We start from the raw sequence: 19835 nt of genomic DNA on the forward strand, positions 1-19835 counted from the left end.
ACAAAATGATCGAGGTGAGGGGCACAATAGGGATAAAACTAAAACCTGAAGCTGTTTGGGATTATATCAGGGCTAACGAATCTGTCGATCTATCTGATAAGATAGTCGCCTTCGAGTTACTTTTGATCACATCTATGGCGAACACATACATATATGTTGTACAAACAAAATGAACAAGAAACCATCTCGATCACACATTTCAAAAAATCCGTCATATAATATTTGACATCTAATAAACTTCCAACTGAAATTTTATAAAATGGCGTAGTAGCAAAGAAAAGAAGTTTTACTCAAAGAGATTAATCGCAAGGAAGGTACAAAATAAAACAAGGTGTAAACTTTTGAGTGTATGAGTGTAAAAAAGTGTTTCAAGCGTGTTCTAAGGTTGTATACACATTAAAAGACGCGGTTTTTTTGAAGTTCTAATAATAAACATTCTGGCTCGTTCTTAGAAAACCCACCTGATAAAAGGTTGATTCTTCGATGTAAATCGAAGCTGAGCAGACACAAAAAGTTAATTTTGCTGTAGGATGTTGATCAGTCAGGAAAATAAATTGTACGTTTGATAGATATTAATGACTGATTGCTGGTGTGGTTCAATTCCAATGTCAACTTCTGCACAGTTACTCAGTTCGCCATGCGTAGATTGACATTTAAAGTAATGATAATTCTTGTAATACATCCCCATTTAGTCGGACATTAAATAAAAATTATGCGGCCAAATATTGTGGATAGGAAAATGTTGCATATGACATAACAGCAAATCGAAATAGCAAATAAAACTACACACAACCCGCGCCCCAATCTTTAGTATATTAGTAAAATAAATAAGAATTCCAGCGTTCCCCTGTACGACTTTTTATACATCTCGCTTCACCGGGAGAATATCTGAAACAAAGAAAATAATATTACGACAAGAACATAAAAAACGTCAACGTGTTTTAACCGATTTCAGCTGAATACCTAAAAAAAATTTTAAATGAACTTTTTATAACATCCGGAGATTTCCGACAAAAACCGAAAAAGTCAAATTTCTATTTGTTTTTTACCACTTTATTAATGATTATTTTCGAATTTACTCCGCATGTAATAAAATGTTTTGAATTTTTTTTACCAAATTATTTAGCAATAAAATGCGCAACTTCTCCATTGAACTAAAGCTCTTACCACAATAGTTTCTGAGATAGCAATGCTAATGCATCGAATTTGTAACACCCTGTATATAAAGTAAAAGTTTAAGAATTAAGTGTAGAATTTAAAATGTATTAAAAAATGTGGTTCTAAATATTTAAAAATACCCATATTTTATCTGCCACAAATTTATGCTCCACCCTGCATAGTCAAAACAAAAAGAAAACATTTCTAATTTTTGTTTTAAAAAAAATTGCCCAGCCTAAATTAAAACTGATATATATTATCACATAGCTTATAATAAACACAAATCACAAAACGGTGCACGCTAGATGTAACAAGTCTTCCTGATCAATCAATCAATAAATTCAAAAATTCCAAAAGCTTCTGAGTTCGTGTTTATCCTTTGGTACTGGCCATTCTCTAATTGCTTGGATCTTCTTGTCGTCCGTCTGGATTCCGTCGACCGTCACCACATGCCCAAGGAATTCGACTTGCTTTTGGAAGAACCAACACTTTTTGGCGTTCAATCGAAGATGGGCACCACCTATTCTAGCAAATACTTCTTGCAAGTTGTCCAGATGTTCTTCAAAAGTTTTTCCCATCACCATGATATCGTCCAGATAAACCAAGCAAGTCTTCCAGTTAAGGCCACGAAGCACAATTTCCATTAGTCTTTCAAACGTAGCAGGAGCATTACAAAGTCCGAAGGGCATCATATTGAATTGGTACAGCCCATTTCCAGCAGAAAAAGCAGTCTTCTCCTTATCTTGCTCCTCAATGCCAACTTGCCAGTACCCACTCTTCAAATCTAAAGTGGAAAACCAACAGGATCCTGCCAAAAGTCGTCAGTGTGTCGTCGATACGGGGAAGTGGATAGCTGTCCTTTTTGGTCACGTCATTCAGTTTTCGGTAATCTACACAAAATCTGCTTGATCCATCTTTCTTAGTGACCAGAACAACAGGTGATGACCAAGGGCTGCAGGATTCTTCTATAACTCCGTCGTCAAGCATCCTGTCCACTAATTCCTGCACTTCCTGTTGTTTGGCTATCGGTAGTCTCCTAGGTGGTTGTCGAATCGGTTGTGCATTGCCGGTGTTAATTCGGTGTTTTACAATGGTAGTTTTTCCCATATTGTTAGGTGTTCCAAATATGCTACCATGGTCCAAAATCAATTTCCGAGCCTTCTTCAGTTGTGGTGTTGACAGATGTTTCCAGGTCTTTTCAAGTTCATTTAAGAGCTTGTTTTCCCCCAACTGCTCCTCCTGTTCTGGTAACCCATCGCAATTGGTTATTTTGACTACAGGCTCGAATACCGCAATAATTTCGCCTTTGTTGATTTTTACGTCGTCTGAAAAAATGTTTGCAACTCTTATTGGGACTTCACTTCCTCCATTTACAAGTGATTTCCCAATGAGGCATCTTCCTGGTCGGTCCGGGTTTCGTACAAGTCCAACACGGCTCCCAGAATTCTGCTCCAAATGTCCAATGATTATTTGCTCGGAATTGCCGCTTATTTTTACTGTCTGAGATGCCAAAACATTAATGGGTGACTCATAGCGGTGATTGGTTGACAGGATGAACTCTTCACTTCCAAACCTTAGGATATTTTGCTCGGGATTAAAAGAAAATCCATGTTGACGAATCAGGTCCATTCCCAGAATAAATTCATCTTCAATATCTGCTACTAGCACAGTGTGGTAAAACGTAATCCTTCCAAGGCAAATCTTGACTGTTATTTCTCCTAAAACTTTAGCCGATTCTCCAGTCACAGTGCGCAGGAGAATACTTCTTCGTAAAGGCTTAACTTGACTTTTATCCACAAGGTTTGACCGGATCAAAGATACTGCCGCACCGGTATCCAAAGTAAAAGTAACGTTCATCGCATCCACCTTTCCATCTACGTTCAGGCTTCCCATTGATCTACCCAGGCTTCTGATGGAGATAATTCTGGGGGCTTTGTCTTCGCTAGTCAACATTCGCCCCGTAATGTTGACTAGTGGGAGTTTTCCTGGTCCCTTCTGGATGGTTGTACGTCCCTCGTTGGAGAGCGGGACGGTATCCTTACTCGACAATCTCGTTTGATGTGTCCCGTACGTCCGCATCGATAACACTCCACTCTAGTGATCGGGCGTGACCGTTCTAACTGTGTGGACTGGCCATTTGCTAATGCTGCCATTTGTTGCACTATTTGGCCGAACATTGATTCAATTTTATTCATTGGTGTAGCAGCATGATCGGCTGGCGGTTCTCTCTCCTCTTGAATAGTCACGGCCCTGATCCTTGGCTTTAAGTCATTGCACGCAGCTTCAACTTCCAGCGCTCGAACTAGTAATTCGCTGCTGTTGCTTCCTTTGAACATCTTCAGCATTTTCTTTACTTCCAGATCTCGAATCCCATCTACAAAACACTGTGCCACAAGTTCTTCTTGGATTTCATCCGGGACGGCTGGGTAAGCCAGATGCATAAGGCGACGAATTTCGGCCTCAAACTCTTGTAAATTTTCACCAGTTTTCTGCAGTTTTGCCTTTAATTGTGTTTGGTACACTCCTTTCCTATGCTGATCCCCATAACGTCGTTCTAATGCAGCTACTAATGCGTCATAGTTGCTTTGTTGGGCGATAGGCAGAGTCTGTAACAGCTCCAATGCAGGTCCTCGTAATGCCACCACCAGTGCTACAGCCTTTTCCTCGTTACTCCATCTATTTGCATTTGAAGCGGCCTCAAATTGGAGTTGGTACGTTGCCCATGAAGTTTGACCGTCGTATGTGGGAGGCTTGATCTTGTTGAGCCCGTTTCCGGTGATCACTGTAGAGCTGGCTCCTCTGCTGTCAATTTTCTGCTCTAAGTCACGTAACTTTATCTCGACATCATTCTGGATTTTATTAATGTCGTCCCGAACATCATTAATGTCTTCCCGAACATCCTTTAATTTTTCCTCAACATCACACTCCATCTTTTTAAGACTATCGGATACATACTCTTGAATTTCTGTCTTGTTCCGTGCTAGAACGTTCAATATTTCTACGTTACGTTTTTCTTGCCGCTCTCTATCTTCTTGACGCATTTCTATATCTTGTTGTAGCATTCTTTCTTGTTGTTGTCGAATCCTTTCTTGTTCTTCCTTCTCTTGTTGTCGAATCCTTTCTTGTTCTTCCTTCTCTTGTTGTCGAATCTTTCCTGTTTGTTGTCGAATCCTTTCTTGTTCTTCTTTGTCTTGTTGTCGAATCCTTTCTTGTTCTTCTTTGTCTTGCTGTCGAATCTCTTCTTGTTTTCCAAGCATTGCCATAATAGCTGCAAGTTGGGCCTCCATGTTTGCACTTCGACGTCTTGTTATTGGCATAAAATAAATTTAACACACCACTGTTCCGAAAATCTCTAGTCCGGTTCTGAACACAAGTCTCTAACCCGAAGTTTAGTTCCAATTCACGTCGCACTAAAGTCTGATCGCACTTCTGACACCAATTGTTACGATTTTCCCGTGGGTTCACACAAAGTCAATTTAACTCAACAATTAATAAATTTATTTACACTTCAAAACACTCCGTACAATAATTAACACAGCTACTAAAAACACTACTACAATTCCACAATTACTTCGCTATTTAAACTTTACCGCGTTCCCAAATTCACTACTACTGCGGTCGAGACCGCGTCTTTTATATTCGCAAACCACGTTCTAGAATGACCGCGAAACGCTTCGCGGGTTGCCTTGATCATTCAAGAATCTTCCAGGTAGCGTTTCCTAACTGTGGCCTACTTTAATACGCGCCCGGCCAGATATTGCGGCGCATCGGTTTCATCCCGAGGCGAGCGCTCGTTAAGAAGTATCGAGCATAGTAGGCCCAGACCGTAACAATATTATCACAAAGATGATAGTTGCCACATGATTTTATAAACTTTTTTGTTTTTGTTTTGGGTTCCAGCTTAAAGAAAAATGATTGCAGCTACAAGCTACAACTTTTTATTTAATATTGTCACAGATTCCAACATTTACATTCACGATACCTATCGTACTGTACACTGAATAATCGTTTATGTCAGCAAGTCTGGTAGGAATATGGGTCAATCGATGAGTATTTATTCAGCAAGGCTGGCCATCTAAAATCACTGGTCTCCGGGTTGGTCGGCGAGCAACATTCCCTAACTTGAAGTGGTGGGTCGGCTCGCTACCTTCTTAGGATCCCAGGCTGATAAGAGAAGGGTTCTTTCGCAACTTGAAGTGACCGTTAGAACCCTTAACCCTGTCAGTTGTTCACTTGGTCTTTTGGTCACATCGTACAAGAACACCTTTGCGTGCCCCTTTACGGTGTAGCTGAAGGGCTAAAACCAAACTCACCCTCCCCGAACTCTCATGCGCTCAACAACGATTACGGCCGTGTTGGCCCTTCTATTCTGGGGGTATGATTAACCCCTCTCAAGTGTTTGGTATATTTTTATAATAAACGAGGCTTGCCAGTGACCTAAGTTGTTTCTCTACCATCCCTCACTACGCACCCCTAAACGTGACATGGTGGAGGCGCTCCGTTCAATCCCCGTCTATTAATCCTCATATTGATAGACACACCCTCGTAATCCAAGCCACTGAAGGCTCAAGAGGAAAAAGGAATGAATAAAGGGTATAACCTGAGGTCAATAAAGCCAGACAGCCCGTTTGAACCAAGACATAGAAGCTCGAGTGTGGGGGATACACGAAGACAGGAGCCAGAGGGCCTACCTGAATACATCACCCTCACTGTAGTGAGACAGAAAGAGAAAGCAATAGTTGAAAAGAAAGAAGGCGGACAGGGGGACAACGAGGATACAGAAAGCGAACTCGACGTAACAATAAGAGAGAAAAACGCACCCCAGCTAGCACAAGCACAATCAGAGAGATTAGAAAGCAGAAAGAAAGTGATAATAGGCACCAACGCCATGGCAGACGTTACAATCTCCACTGTAGAGACAGGAGAAAAAACACCCGCACTACCCCAGTTCATCAGCCCCCCAACTTTCAACCCCTGTACAGACTCAGCACCAATATTTATAGCTACCTACGAGCGAACAGCGGTGGCTAACAACTGGAATGATGCCCTAAAAATATTGTACTTTCACTCCTTCTTACAAGGGGCTGCAAACATATGGTACAGGGAATATAAAGAAACTAACCCCGACAGCAACTGGCATCATATTTGCCAGGCCTTCAGAAACGAGTTTAGTGACGGCAACAGCAGTTACCGGCTACTCTCAAAAGTGCGGGAAAGGAAACAAGGGCCCATGGAATCAACAAAGAACTATTTTTACGACTTAAGGGTCCTATACGAAGAGTACAGACAAGTGGTAGACCTTGACGAGTTCCAAGAAATTTTCCAAAATGGCCTAGGGAACGAATCTAGTGCAAGATACTACTGGCTCACGCATTTCCCCAACCGGGCCCCTCGAAACTTGGATGAAATGAAAATGCTGTGCATTACAATGGACAACGCTCCTGTAGAAACCACCCCACCACCAGCATTTAGACCCCAGCGCCAATTCGAGTACAATTCAGCCCCCAGGCAACAGTCAAGCTACGAAGTGAACCGCCCCTATCGAGAAAGAACCCCGCCACCACCCAGAAGGACGTACGATATAAGGCGCACGCCACCGCCAGAAAGGCGCTACGTCTCCACAAGAACTAGAGACAATAAACCCGCGTGCTATTACTGCGGGAAACCAGGGCACTTTGCTGCAGTTTGCAGAAGCAGGAAGCAGTACCCAAACGCCAGGGGGTGGCAAAACTAAGCCCTGTCACCCTCTCCACTCAGGGCCCAACGTGCTGCAAAATTCTACACATCAACGCGGTGGTGAACGGTTACTATGTACCAGTAATTATCGACACAGGTGCAGAGTTAAACATAATAAGCCACCACCTCACAGAGGGGGTGTACAAGCGTGGCCAACACCCTACCCTACTACTCTCAGCAGGAGGACAAAGAATAGCTAGTCAAGGAGAGACATGGGCATCTCTTGAACTTAGGAACTTAGGGGCAACAAAGTAAGAAAATTGAAAGTGAAAGCGACAGTATTGACAGGCCCACCCCAACCTTTGATATTAGGGATGGAATTTTTAAGGGAAATGAAGGCCTCCATATGTTTAATAATGAACACACTCAGCTTGGCACAAAACATGATTATACCTCTAAGACAGAATACAAAAAACACCCACAAGCTGCACCCAATTGCCAATATAAGAAGCACCCACAATTTTAAATTAGAGCCAAGACAGGAAAACAGCATACGAAGCTGGAAAGAAGTTTTCCAGGAAATGCCCGGATCAATTTTCAGCGTGCCAAGCAACGTTGCATGGGCCTTTACGTGCTCCACTACACCAAGCAAAGACAGAGGAGTCGGAAAAGCCATTAGAAATTACCTAGCGGAGAAAGAAACAGGCAAAATAAGCTTAGGCAGTACGACCAGCTTTCAGAAAGGAAACAGGCACGTCCTACAGATGGCGATAATAGAAAATAATGGTGAATGCACGTCCGCCCAGACACTTAAAAACTGCTGCATTAAATTAAAAGAATGGACAGTACGGCACGGTATCTCTAACATAGCCATCCCTAGATCGACTGCCGCAAATAACAAAACCGACTGGACAGAAATTAAAAATGCACTCTACGAAGAATTCAAAGACACAAACCTAACATTATGGGTCTCTAAAGATAAGAACCCGCGGCCAAAACCCCATAAACTGAGCAAAGGCAGCTCATGGGACGCCCTGCCGTACTTCGTAAAGGACGAAGAAAACATGGCTGAAAAAATAAGAATGTCTGAAGATTGCGTCCTTAATCCAGGGGAAAAGAAAACAGTAAAAGTTGAACCTCAGCCCCCAGGAAACGACAAAAAACTCATGGTGCCAAACGAAGGGTGGTTGGTCCGCAATAACCTCTTGTGCAGCTTAGATCAGTCCGGAGAAAAAATCACGGTAAATCTGACAAACGTAGGACCCACAAATAGAGTAATTTTCAAAGGCACAACGATAGCACGGTTAGAAGCTACAAATGAAGACATAAGCCACCTCTATACAACGTACAAAACTGAAGAGGACGTAGTGACACTAGACGACCATAAATTAGATCACATCACAGAAAAAGAATTCAAAAAGAAGCTGGAAAATAGTGGATTAGTGGATATTGCTGACCGAATATGAAGACATTTTTTGTAAATCGCTTAAGTACATGGGAAAAACACCTCATAGAGCACAAAATAGAAGTCACGGAAAATAAACCAGTCAAATGCCGCCCCTACAGAGTATCTCAAACTGAGCGAGAAATCATTGACGCACAGATACAAGAAATGTTAGAGTGTGGCGTAATAAGACCGTGCCATTCACCCTGGGCAAGCCCAGTTGTACTGGTGAAGAAAAAAGATGGCTCCACCAGATTCTGCGTAGACTACAAAAGAACAATAAACCCAGTGACTAAAAAATCTTGCTACCCAATACCGCAGATCGACGACATTCTTACATATCTGGGAAATGCCAAGTACTTTACCACCTTGGATATGTTTTCAGGGTATTGGCAAATACCAATCGAAGAGTCATCAAAACAATACACGGCATTTACGGCACAAGGACACGGGTCATACGAATTCAATGTGTTGAGTTTCGGACTGTGCAACGCAGCGGCAACTTTCCAACAATTAGCAGATAAGATATTCAAAGACATGAAATGGAAAGACATCTACCTAGATGACATTATAATCTACTCAGAAAACCTAGATGACCACATCACAAAATTAAGAAAAGTGTTTCAAAAAATGAGAGAAGCCCATTTAACCCTTAAGCCAAGCAAGTGCGAATATTTGCAGCAAAAGATAAGAATCCTAGGATTCTCTGTAAGCAGTGAAGGAATAAGCCCCGAAGAGGATAAGTTAGCTGGAATTAAGCAATTTCCCACCCCTAAGAAAACAAAATAATTACAAAGCTTTTTGAGATTATGTAATTTTTATAGAAAGTTTATTAAAAATTACACAGTATTAGCTCGGCCCTTGCATGAGGCAACAAGAAAGAACAAATTCTGCTGGGGTAAGGAACAAGAAGAAGCATTTCAAGTACTAAAAGAGAAACTCACTTCAGCACCAGTCCTGAAACATTACAACCCCAACATTGGCTGCACAATGCATACAGACGCCTGCACAGAAGGAATAGGGGCAATTCTACTACAGGAGAGCGACGACGGACAAGAACACCCTATAGCTTATACAGTGTGACCCATTTAGAATGGAAACACCCCTATAAAATTTTAGGTTATTAACCGATTTCAATGATTTTTTTTGAAATAATTAGGAATGAAATGTCTATTACGGGAGAAAATTTTAAATATTTATTTCAGTTTTCAGGTCATATTACGATACTTTTTCTTGATAGAAAATGGAGAATTTTTATTAGCGATTTTTTTTATTGAAAAAATTACTACGCCACTGGATCTATAGTGCTTTCAAATAGCTGTGACCAAAATTTCATGAAAATCCATTCATTAATAACAAAGTTATGACAAATTAAAATTCAAAAATCCTCTAAGCTAACGGTCACAAAAGAACACCCTGCATCAACTGTTGCCATAGAAATGGTGTTACTAATTACTTGTTTATTATTAATTATTAATTGATTAATTTCTAAAAAAAAAAAATCAAAAAAAAAAAATCAAAAAAAAAAAAAAAAAAATTTTGGTCACAGCTATTTGAAAGCACTATAGATCCAGTGGCGTAGTAATTTTTTCAATAAAAAAATCGCTAATTAAATGAGAAGTCAGACGGAGTAACTTTTAAAAAAGACTTTATTTGTTGAAATAGGACGTTTACTAAACTAAAAACTTAAAATTATGGTGAACAATTAAGCCGAACAGCCTGAAGCTTTGACACGGTCTTAATGATTACGGTTGCAGCGTTACAATCGCCTTTATAAAACTTAATACTAGCGTCAGCAGAAATATTGGGTGCATCAGCAGAAGTACTAGGTGCATATATGGTTTAGGGATATTTCTCCTCCACCCTAAGTTAATTCAACGTCCTCGTTGATAATATTTTGAAGCGTTTTTAAGGGAATAACTTTAACATCTTTATGTTTTTTCCATTGGTAAAATATTACACAAAAAGCACAAATTAAAACTATAATACAAATACTAGTAATAATAACTAAAGTTAAGTGCGAGTTATTCTGCAAAAGTAATTCTTCAAATTTAATAGGTTCTAAAAGATCGTCTTGAACCTGACCTGGATTATCTAAGTGTTTAATTTTAAGATTTAGAGAAAAGTTGGTAATTTGTAAACTTGGTACATCTGGTAAAAGTGTGGTTACATTATTAATAGCTAGTGAATACTTTTGCTTATCAATAATTACATCACATTTACTTTGTAAAAGTGTACAGCCATCTATTAACACTTTTTCAAATCTAAAACAATCTTCATAAATTATTTCTGATGTTTTTGTACAGAACAATAAAGCATGTGCATGTGTTAATGTGTGAACTTTATAATTATTGTAAACTAACGCATATTGACAATTTTTGGATAAAATACAGCTATCAATAAGTGGGTTCGAACATATCCACTTGTCACTTATTTCGTTACAAACTTTATACCAAAGTTCATTACAATAGAACTTGCTAGGTGTAATCACAATTTGCGACTCGTTGTTGGGTACGGGGTAAACAAATTTTAAATCACAAGCACTCACTTCAAACACTGGTATTTTGATTGCAAGAATGACCATATCGTCCATTATTAATAGACCAGTTTTACAGATTAGGGTTAATTCTGTGATATGTTGTATAGGCCATAGAGCTTTTTTTAGGATAATGAATTTTTAGATATTTCCAAATTTCATTTATTTCGCTTGGAGACAAAATTTCCAAATCTAGTGTTTCTAAGTGTGCAAAAGATATCATCCTTAATAATTTTTCCAATAGTTGATTTAGATCATTTATTTGGATGTATTGATCTTGTAAACACAAGTTTAATGTTAATTCATTCGATAGTTTTGAAAAACCCATTTTAATGGTGTTTGAATTTTTATTGATGATATCTAAAGTATCCTTGAATTTATTCATTATATTACCTGCAAAGGAACTAAGTTCGTTGATCTTATGCATCGAATTTAGTTGATTTCGCTTTAGTATATCCAAGTTCTGAGTAATTGTATCCAGGTCTTTATCGTCTAGGTTGCCCGGTTGCCCGTGATAAATTTAATACCACTTCCAAGAAAGTTTATTAGTCCGCGCTTCCTGCGATTTTTGCTTTGCATTAACTTTAGTTTCTCATAATTGCTATATGTATGGTTAATAAGCTTGTATGTATGAAAATATAAAGTGGTTACTGCTTTGTTATTTTGTTCATCTACTAAAGGTTTTAAGACTACAATGTTAGTTAAGAACTGAGATAAAGTAAACTTAATACTAGATATGTTAAATGGTATATACGTAGTATGATAATGGTTAGTAATAAGCGATGGGGATACATTTTCCATGTAGTACCCTGTATTAGGTAGTCGGTGTACTTGAAGGGCCTGCGTCTGAAGGATCAGGATCGGGAGGCTGAAAAGAAGTAGGATTTTTCCTAAGTCTTTTGATTTTTCTTAAATGAACGTTTACAGGTCTTGTTTTAGAAATACCTGTAATTTTATTTCTGTTAGTCTCCGTAACTCTCGTGCGAATGTATTGAGGGTTCATTTTGTTACGAAGCGGGTTTTTTCTGTACACAGTATCATCCGTTTGAATGTTAGGTGTTTGTTCAGGATTTTTGTTTTGTTTTTGGGTGTTTTGGGATTGTTTTGTATGTGCTGTCTTATAAACATGCTCGTAAAAGGGTAAAAGTTCTTTCTTTCTTTTGTCGTTATACTGCTCATAAATAGTTAAATCATTATTTAAACTAGGTTCATTGAAATACGGACCGTACAAGATTGAAAAAGGTGAATGTCCAGTTGTTGAATGAATGTTTTGATTGTAAATTAAGATTGCCGATATCATGAGATTTTGAGGTGTTTCATCTGGATTTTGCATTTTTAGTACTCTTAATTTCTCAAGTATTGTTGAATGCAATCTTTCTATTGGACTGTTTGATGATGAATTTCCTGGTGTAGTGTAATGAATTTCTATATTAAATAATTGACAAAATTCTTTGAAGATGTTATTTTGAAATTCTTTACCTTGATCCGAAACTATTTTTTGAGGAGTGTTATGATGAGCAAAGTAATGTCTAAGTTTATTTAAAATTGTTACAGCGTTTTTGTCTGTAATGTAATATGCTTGGGCGTATTTTGAAAAGGAATCAATGATGGTTAGGAATTGACAGTACGAAAATTGGAAAATGTCTATGTGAAGAGTTTTAAAAGGTTTATCTGATAGTAGTGGACCTTCGAATGCAATTCTATACGGGTGTCTTTCGTATTTATTTTGTAAACATATTTCACATTTATTTATGTAATTGGTTATTGATTCTCTTAATTTTGGCCAGTAATATTTTTGTTTAAGGTGGTTATAGGTCTCAGTTATACCATTATGATTGTGTTGATGGTATTGTGAAATTATTTCTATCTGCTGTTCTGTATTCGTTACATCGGTTAAGTATATGTTTGATAACACAAGTTTAGCGGTGGTATTTAAATTTGCAGCGATTAATCTTTGAAATTCAATCCGTAACTCTGTATTTGGAATATGAACTGTAAAAGTCACGTCTGGTTTAATTATTTCTTTTAGGATTTTCAAAATATGTTCTTGTCTGTCTTCTTGAGAAATGCGAACAAAGTGATGATTTTTATTAAAAGGTCTTGTGAATTTGTGTTCGAAATTTTTGCCGTAATCGATAATTAATCGATTAGAAGCGTGATTTACTGGTAATTCGGAAATAGGAAGGTATTTTCCTTCGGGGTCATTATTTGAGTGAACAGTGGTATCAGTCAAAGTTTCATTTCCTTTGTTTATCAGTGGTAGACTGTGGTGTTGTTTTCGGATCATTTTCATTAAGGTATCCTTGATTTAACACATAGTCAGCTAAGTCAAAGTCTGCAAGATTTGCAACTGTCTCGTCGGTGTTAGGTACAATCGACTGCAACTCTGTATTAATGTCTATCCGAGACAATGCGTCGGCAACGACATTTTCTTTTCCTTTTTTGTACTTAATTTCAAAATTGAATTCTTCTAGTTTTAATTTCCAACGTATTAATCTTGAGTTTGGTTCTTTAATCTTTGAAAGCCAAACAAGAGGATTGTGGTCAGTTTCAATTACAAATTTAACACCATAGAGATAGCAACGAAAATGTTTAGTTGACTCTACGATTGAAAGAAGTTCTTTTTCTATAGTAGAGTAATTTTTTTCAGCAGAATTGAGAGTTCGAGAGTAAAAAGCTATAGGATGCTCGTTTTGAAATAAAACACTACCTATTGCTATATTGGATGCATCAGTTGTCAATTTGAAAGGTTTGTTAAAATCTAGATATTGAAGAACAGGTGAATTACTAATAAGTTCCTTACATTTCTGAAAAGCTTCTTTAAATTCTTGATTTCCGATATAATTTTCACTTCCTTTACGAAGGCATTTTGTCATTGCAAAAGTAATTTTTGAAAAGTTTTTAATAAACCTGCGATAATAACCAACTAGCCCTAAGAAAGCCTTTATCTCTTTTTGAGTTTTAGGAATTGGATATCGTTGGATTGCTTCGATTTTTAAAGGGTTTAGTTTAATACCTTCGGACGTTATAAGATGTCCAAGAAAAGCAACTTCTTTACGCAAAAATTCGGATTTATCTAATTGAATTTTGAGATTTACTTCTTTGAACTTTTTGAATATAATTCTGATGTGATCAATATGTTCTGATAGAGATTTCGAAAATATTACTACATCATCCATATACACAAAACAAAATCGGTAGAGATAATCACGTAAAATTTCATCCATCATCCTTTGAAAGGTCGCTGGCGCGTTTTTTAAGCCAAATGGCATGCGCAGATACTCATAATGTCCATTATTTACTGAAAAAGCTGTTTTTTCAATAGATGAAGGATCCATTTCAATTTGATGAAAACCTTGAGCTAAGTCAAGTGTAGTAAAATAAGTACATTTACCAAGATTATCTAAAATTTCTTCTATTCTGGGTAATGGGTATTTTTCTTCAACAGTAACATCGTTTAGTCTTCGATAATCGATAACCATTCGAAATTTCCGTTTACCAAATGCGTCTTGTTTTTTAGGAACTATCCAAACAGGGGCAGAATATGGTGATATTGAGGGTCGAATAATTTTGTTGTCAAGCAGTTTTTGAATCTGAGATTGAATTTCTTGATTCATGCTTGGGGGGTGTCTAAAGGATTTTACATAGACTGGTCTATCGTCTGTAGTTCGTATGAAGTGTTTTGTTTGACTTGTAAATGTCAAATCACAATCTTCATTGTACATTATACTTTTAAACTCATGACATAGTGGTAAAATTTTTGATTTTTCTAGATGGGTTAAATGATCAAGTCGTAATTGATGTTCAGGGTTAAATTTTATATTACTTGTCGGTGGGTCAAGTGTCGAATTTGTCTTGCGGGATTACTTTTATTCTTTGATGGAAATTAACTTGTACATTTGGTGTTGGATTAGGAACTTTACATAAACCATTATTTACTTCGACTAGTGAGTCTGGTATAATATGTTCATTTATGTTAAAAGATGGTAAAATTGCTGTACCTTTTTCATAGTTTACTGGTATGACTAAAAAGTTGTTTAAATTTTCTATTGGTCTAGTTAGAGGTTTGTTGTATGCAAGAGAAAAGGGGATTTTTATGCCATTAAGGGTTAGAGTTTTAGTTTTATAGCATAAATTAGCATTTAAGTTCTTCAAATCTCGTGTGTCTATAAGAGCATCAAAATCATTATGCCAATTTAAAACACGAAGCTTAAATGTGTAGTTAATACCTAATTCTTCTAGCAAATTTAATTTTAAATTCCTACTTTCTTGATGGATTTGTTTACAAGAAATTATTTCGAAAGGTTCAATGTACATATTATTTGAAAATAATTCTGCAAATTTTGGTGAAATTATAGAATCGGATGCTCCGGAGTCTATAAGAATTGTCATTTGTTTTCGGGGTAGTTGGAAGTAAGGCAACTCAATCATTTGAGCGATATTATTTAAGTCAAGGGTATTTCCGAAGCTGCTTTCTGAAAATTTTCCTTATTTATTTCCTCTGTCTCTTGACAAGTTTCATAGTTTGTGTCACAATAATTTTGAAACGCAAGGTTTTGTTCAAAATCATTTTGAGGAAAAACGTCGTTTTGCTGTTGAAGGTAATTTTCATCAGATTGATTAGACATAAAGGAGTCCTCATATAGGGGAGTCTGTGAGTTAACTTCAACGTTGGTAAGTTCTTGAGATATAAAGTTACGTGGTCCTGTAGGAATAAACGTATTATGTCTCACTAGGGGTTGTCTTTGTTGATGTAAGAAACGAGAAGGACCGGCAGTTGAAATAGACATAGGTGTAGGTGTATCTTGTCTAGGTCTATTTTGTTGAGCTATTTGTCTTGACTTGCCAAAAACTTGTGAGTTTGTGGGATAATGTCTCGGAACAAATCTAGGCTGAACATTTATAGGTTGACTTGGAAAAGGTTGAGGTCGAATTTGGTTAGTATTATGTTGATTAGTATGAGGGTTAATAAAATTATTATTAAAACCTCTGTTATTGTGATTTAATGATTGGTGTGGTTTTTCCATATGATTTCGCATAGGAGAATGGTTGTTAGTAAAATTTACTTGAGATTCAATCATATTATAGTTAATGACATGTTGAAGAGCAGTGTCTAATGTGTTAGGTCTTTGTATCATTAACATGGTTTTTAAAGTTTGCGGTGAATTTGCAGTTAGTAATAAAACAGATGTATTTTCTACTTGAGAAAGTAAAGTCTTTGAAGTGACATCGGTAACTTCGCATTGAATTTTAGCAATAATTCGTTGCACAAATGTTTTTAATCGGTCAACAAATTCTAACATTGATTCATTTCTATTAATTTTAATGTATTGCATTTGTTGCATTAAAACAAGATAAGTGACTGGATCGCCAAACTTTTGTCTAAGTGCTGCTCTAATAGCAAGCCAATCATTTAAATCTGGTCTAGAAAGATAGAAATTTCTAGCATCATCAACTAACTTTGATTTAATTGCAGCTGTTACGAGCTGTTTTTGGGCTTCACTATTGCCGTAATATAATGCATAAAATTCGTCGATAGCTAGAATAAAGCTTTCAAGGTGTTCCTGTTTGCCAGAGAAAGTGGGCAAAAGAGAGGTATGGAATCTAATATTTTCCATTTTAAAGTTAATGTTATTACTACTTTGTACCTCCTTACTTGTATGACTAGAGTTCTCTAAAATTAAGTTGTCAAATAAATCTACTAATTCCTTTTGTTGAGGATTTGAATCGTATCTTGTTTTCTCTTCGCTATCTGAGCTTTCGTTCTCACTTGAACTTGAATCTGAACTGTTTCGTTCTTTTACTAAACCTAAACGAGCCCTATTTCTATACAAAATTTCTTTTAGTCGTTTTGACGCTTGAGACATGAAAAACAATGGTCATTCAGCAAAAACTTACAGTAGAGTCAAAGAAGAATCCATAAAGCCTGTACTGCAGCGGTTCACAACCATAGGAGTCCTATAAAGGCGTGGCTGATGTCCTGGGGTTTTTGTTTGTCTTGGAACGTCAATCTTCGTCTTTTCGGGGTGACTTCTTGGTACTCTTCTTACTTGAAATAATACGACGTCGCGACGAATACCGTTTGGTGTAGCACGTTACACGTACAAACAAAATGTCCCGAAAAATTGGTTACAGATAGTGCACTAAGATTTAAAAACCACTTTCGCACAACGAAATCCGATAAAGGGCGAAACTGCACTATCCTACCGGCTGCGCCAATTAAATGAGAAGTCAGACGGAGTAACTTTTAAAAAAGACTTTATTTGTTGAAATAGGACGTTTACTAAACTAAAAACTTAAAATTATGGTGAACAATTAAGCCGAACAGCCTGAAGCTTTGACACGGTCTTAATGATTACGGTTGCAGCGTTACAATCGCCTTTATAAAACTTAATACTAGCGTCAGCAGAAATATTGGGTGCATCAGCATAAATACTAGGTGCATATATGGTTTAGGGATATATCTCTCGAATGTTCCTGTATGCACAGAATGTTCCCGCTATACGTCCAGTAAACGTTTATTGTATCGCGAACATTCCATCCGATGCGCCGATCCAAGTTTAAAGATACCGGGACATGTCCAAAAGTAGCTGTTTTGTGGATTTGCATTTTACATGGGGTTAAGTAACTTCCTTATTTTAAGGCCTAGAGGGTTGAGACTTCGTATTAGCGGGGTAAGTTTGGGACACCCCTAGGATGCGGCGTTGCCACGTTGTGCACTTTTTCCCTAAACTTAGGGAAATTCTATATAGTGACCCCCTCGTTTTTCCCTAAATTTCAGGAAATCTTAATCTGGCTATGAGGCCTTTGTAACAGTATCATTGAATGGTCGGTTATTGGCTGTTGGAGGTTTTAATAACCGTCATGACAGTTTAAATTCGGTGTAAGAGTTTGATGTTAAAACCAATAAATGGACATTAGTCACATGTATGCTTTCCTAAAAAGGTGGATTTGGAGGAGCAGTGTTGGATTTGGTCAATTTAGAGCACCTCGTGGGACAAACTAATACCTAGTTAATGAGAACAATGTGATATGTACACGGTGATCATTTATAATGTCCCCTCTCTCAACTTTTTTATTTTTCACATTAGAAAAAAATGATGAATAGAAAAGTTGTACGAGATGATGCAAGCTATTTGCAGAATATATTGTTATTTATACAGGACGTTTCAGAAATGCGTGACAAGTCAAAGTTATATTTTTTCAAATGGAACACCCTATATATTTTCAATTTTCTAGAATTATCAAACAATTCTGAACATTTTTTTTATAATATGTCCTATACCTAAATGTAATAGTTTTCGAAATATTCGCATTTCCACTAAGCTGCTAGATTCTAGAAAATATTCGATAGATTCCAGTTCTAGGTGGCGGTGAATTACGCGCTCACGAAAAAACAAAAACTTTGTTTATTACTGACAGTAGTGACAGTTACACGTTGCGGGAATATAACATTATTTTTATTAAAATGCCTTATTCCGAAAGAGAAAAACAATTTATTCTGCAAATATTTATTAAAACAAATAATAACGTTAAAATTGCTCAAAGGGCACTCCATAGAATTAACCCCCGGATGCATATTGCGATTGGATTGGATTGCGATTCAAAAAATACCTCTAATGGGAGGATACAAAACACTCTCAAGAAATCAGGACATAAAGCATTCAAAATAAGGCCCACAACAAAATTAACGCCGAGACAAAAGGAAAAAAGAGTTGAATTTTGCCAAACCATGTTGGAAAAAAATAACTTGAATAACAATTATTTGAAAAATGTATTCTGTACCGACGAGTCATCATTTGCGACCAGCGGTATGATTAACAGGAAAAACACCAGACAGTGGGCTACAGTATATCCCCACGGCTACGGGGAATTTCAATTTCAACGTCGCCAAACTGTCAATGTTTGGTGTGCTATCCTGTATAACAAAATAATAGATCCCCATTTCTTTACCGTTACTTTAAACTGAGATGTTTATTTGAATTTTCTCCATCAAGAACTAGAGGACTTTTTTGATGATCCGTTGGAACAAGAGAGAAACATTGTTTTCCAACAAGATGGCGCTCCACCTCACAGTGTCGTAGGTGTTAGAAACCATCTAAGTCAACGGTTCAATGAATAGATTGGGAGGGATGCACCGATAAAATGGCCTCCTAACAGCCCTGACTTGACGCAGATTGATGAATTTTTATGGGGAACGCTAAAAGATCGAGTGAATGCACATAGCATTGAAAATACTGAACATTTGAAAGAACTTATTAGACTGGAAATTCAAATTCTGAATGAAGATTATAACCAATCGCTCACTCCGCGTTAGAAAGGTTACAAAGAACGTATATCAAATGTATTGAAGAAAACGGAAGCCCAGTTGAGCAATTTGATTTGTGAAAACTACATGCGTTATTATATATTATTATATCTATAGTTGTTTCAGATATTGAATTTCACTCCAAAATAAAATCATTGATATTTTCTTTATAAAAAGGTCATATTGGTCTCGTATTGATGACTAATTCACTAATTCACTAATTATTCACAGCTACAAGAACGAGAACTTTTTTTCCAATGTAGCCGCTTAGTGGAAATGCGAATATTTCGAAAACTATTACTTGGCCATGTGTTTTAAGTGTAGCGGTTTTGTACATGTAGCAAAACATTGCTCTGAAGAAAAGTGCTGTTTAAATTGTGGTGGTGAACATGAAGCCCGAAACTGTAAATCATCTACCCTAAACTGTCCAAATTGTGAAAAGATGAAAATTGAAGATAGAAATCACTCAGCAAAAAATTTGGGGTGTCCAGTATACAAGAGAAGAATGTTGCGTTATAAAAACAACATAAACTATGGTAGTAATCCTTTTTAGTGAAGGTCTCAAATAGCAGCAAAACTAAAAAGGAAATTTCAAGAAATGATTCCAAGAGCAGCAAGAAGAAGACATATGGAATTTTACACCAGAACATCCAATCAATAGAAAATTCGCTAAATCAACTGAATCACTTAATCCAGGATCTAACAGGCGTAAG

The 19835-nt window shown here is 37.1% G+C and overlaps 2 long non-coding RNA genes across 2 annotated transcripts in view; one reads left to right on the forward strand and one right to left on the reverse strand.

The window, feature by feature from the left end:
* LOC145738479 (uncharacterized) overlaps positions 1-19835 on the forward strand; it is an 89428-nt gene that overhangs the window by 48990 nt on the left and 20603 nt on the right. The window lies entirely within an intron of this gene.
* LOC145738483 (uncharacterized) overlaps positions 5240-19835 on the reverse strand; it is a 144082-nt gene continuing 129486 nt past the window's right edge. Inside the window, exon 3 of the long non-coding RNA XR_014180770.1 lies at positions 5240-5723. This is a non-coding gene — a long non-coding RNA (uncharacterized LOC145738483). The remainder of the gene's footprint in view (positions 5724-19835) is intronic.

This window comes from Ips typographus, linkage group LG15 (genome assembly GCF_016097725.1).
Source record: "Ips typographus isolate SLU linkage group LG15, UJ_Ityp_2.0, whole genome shotgun sequence".
NCBI classification, from domain to species: Eukaryota; Metazoa; Arthropoda; class Insecta; order Coleoptera; family Curculionidae; genus Ips; species Ips typographus.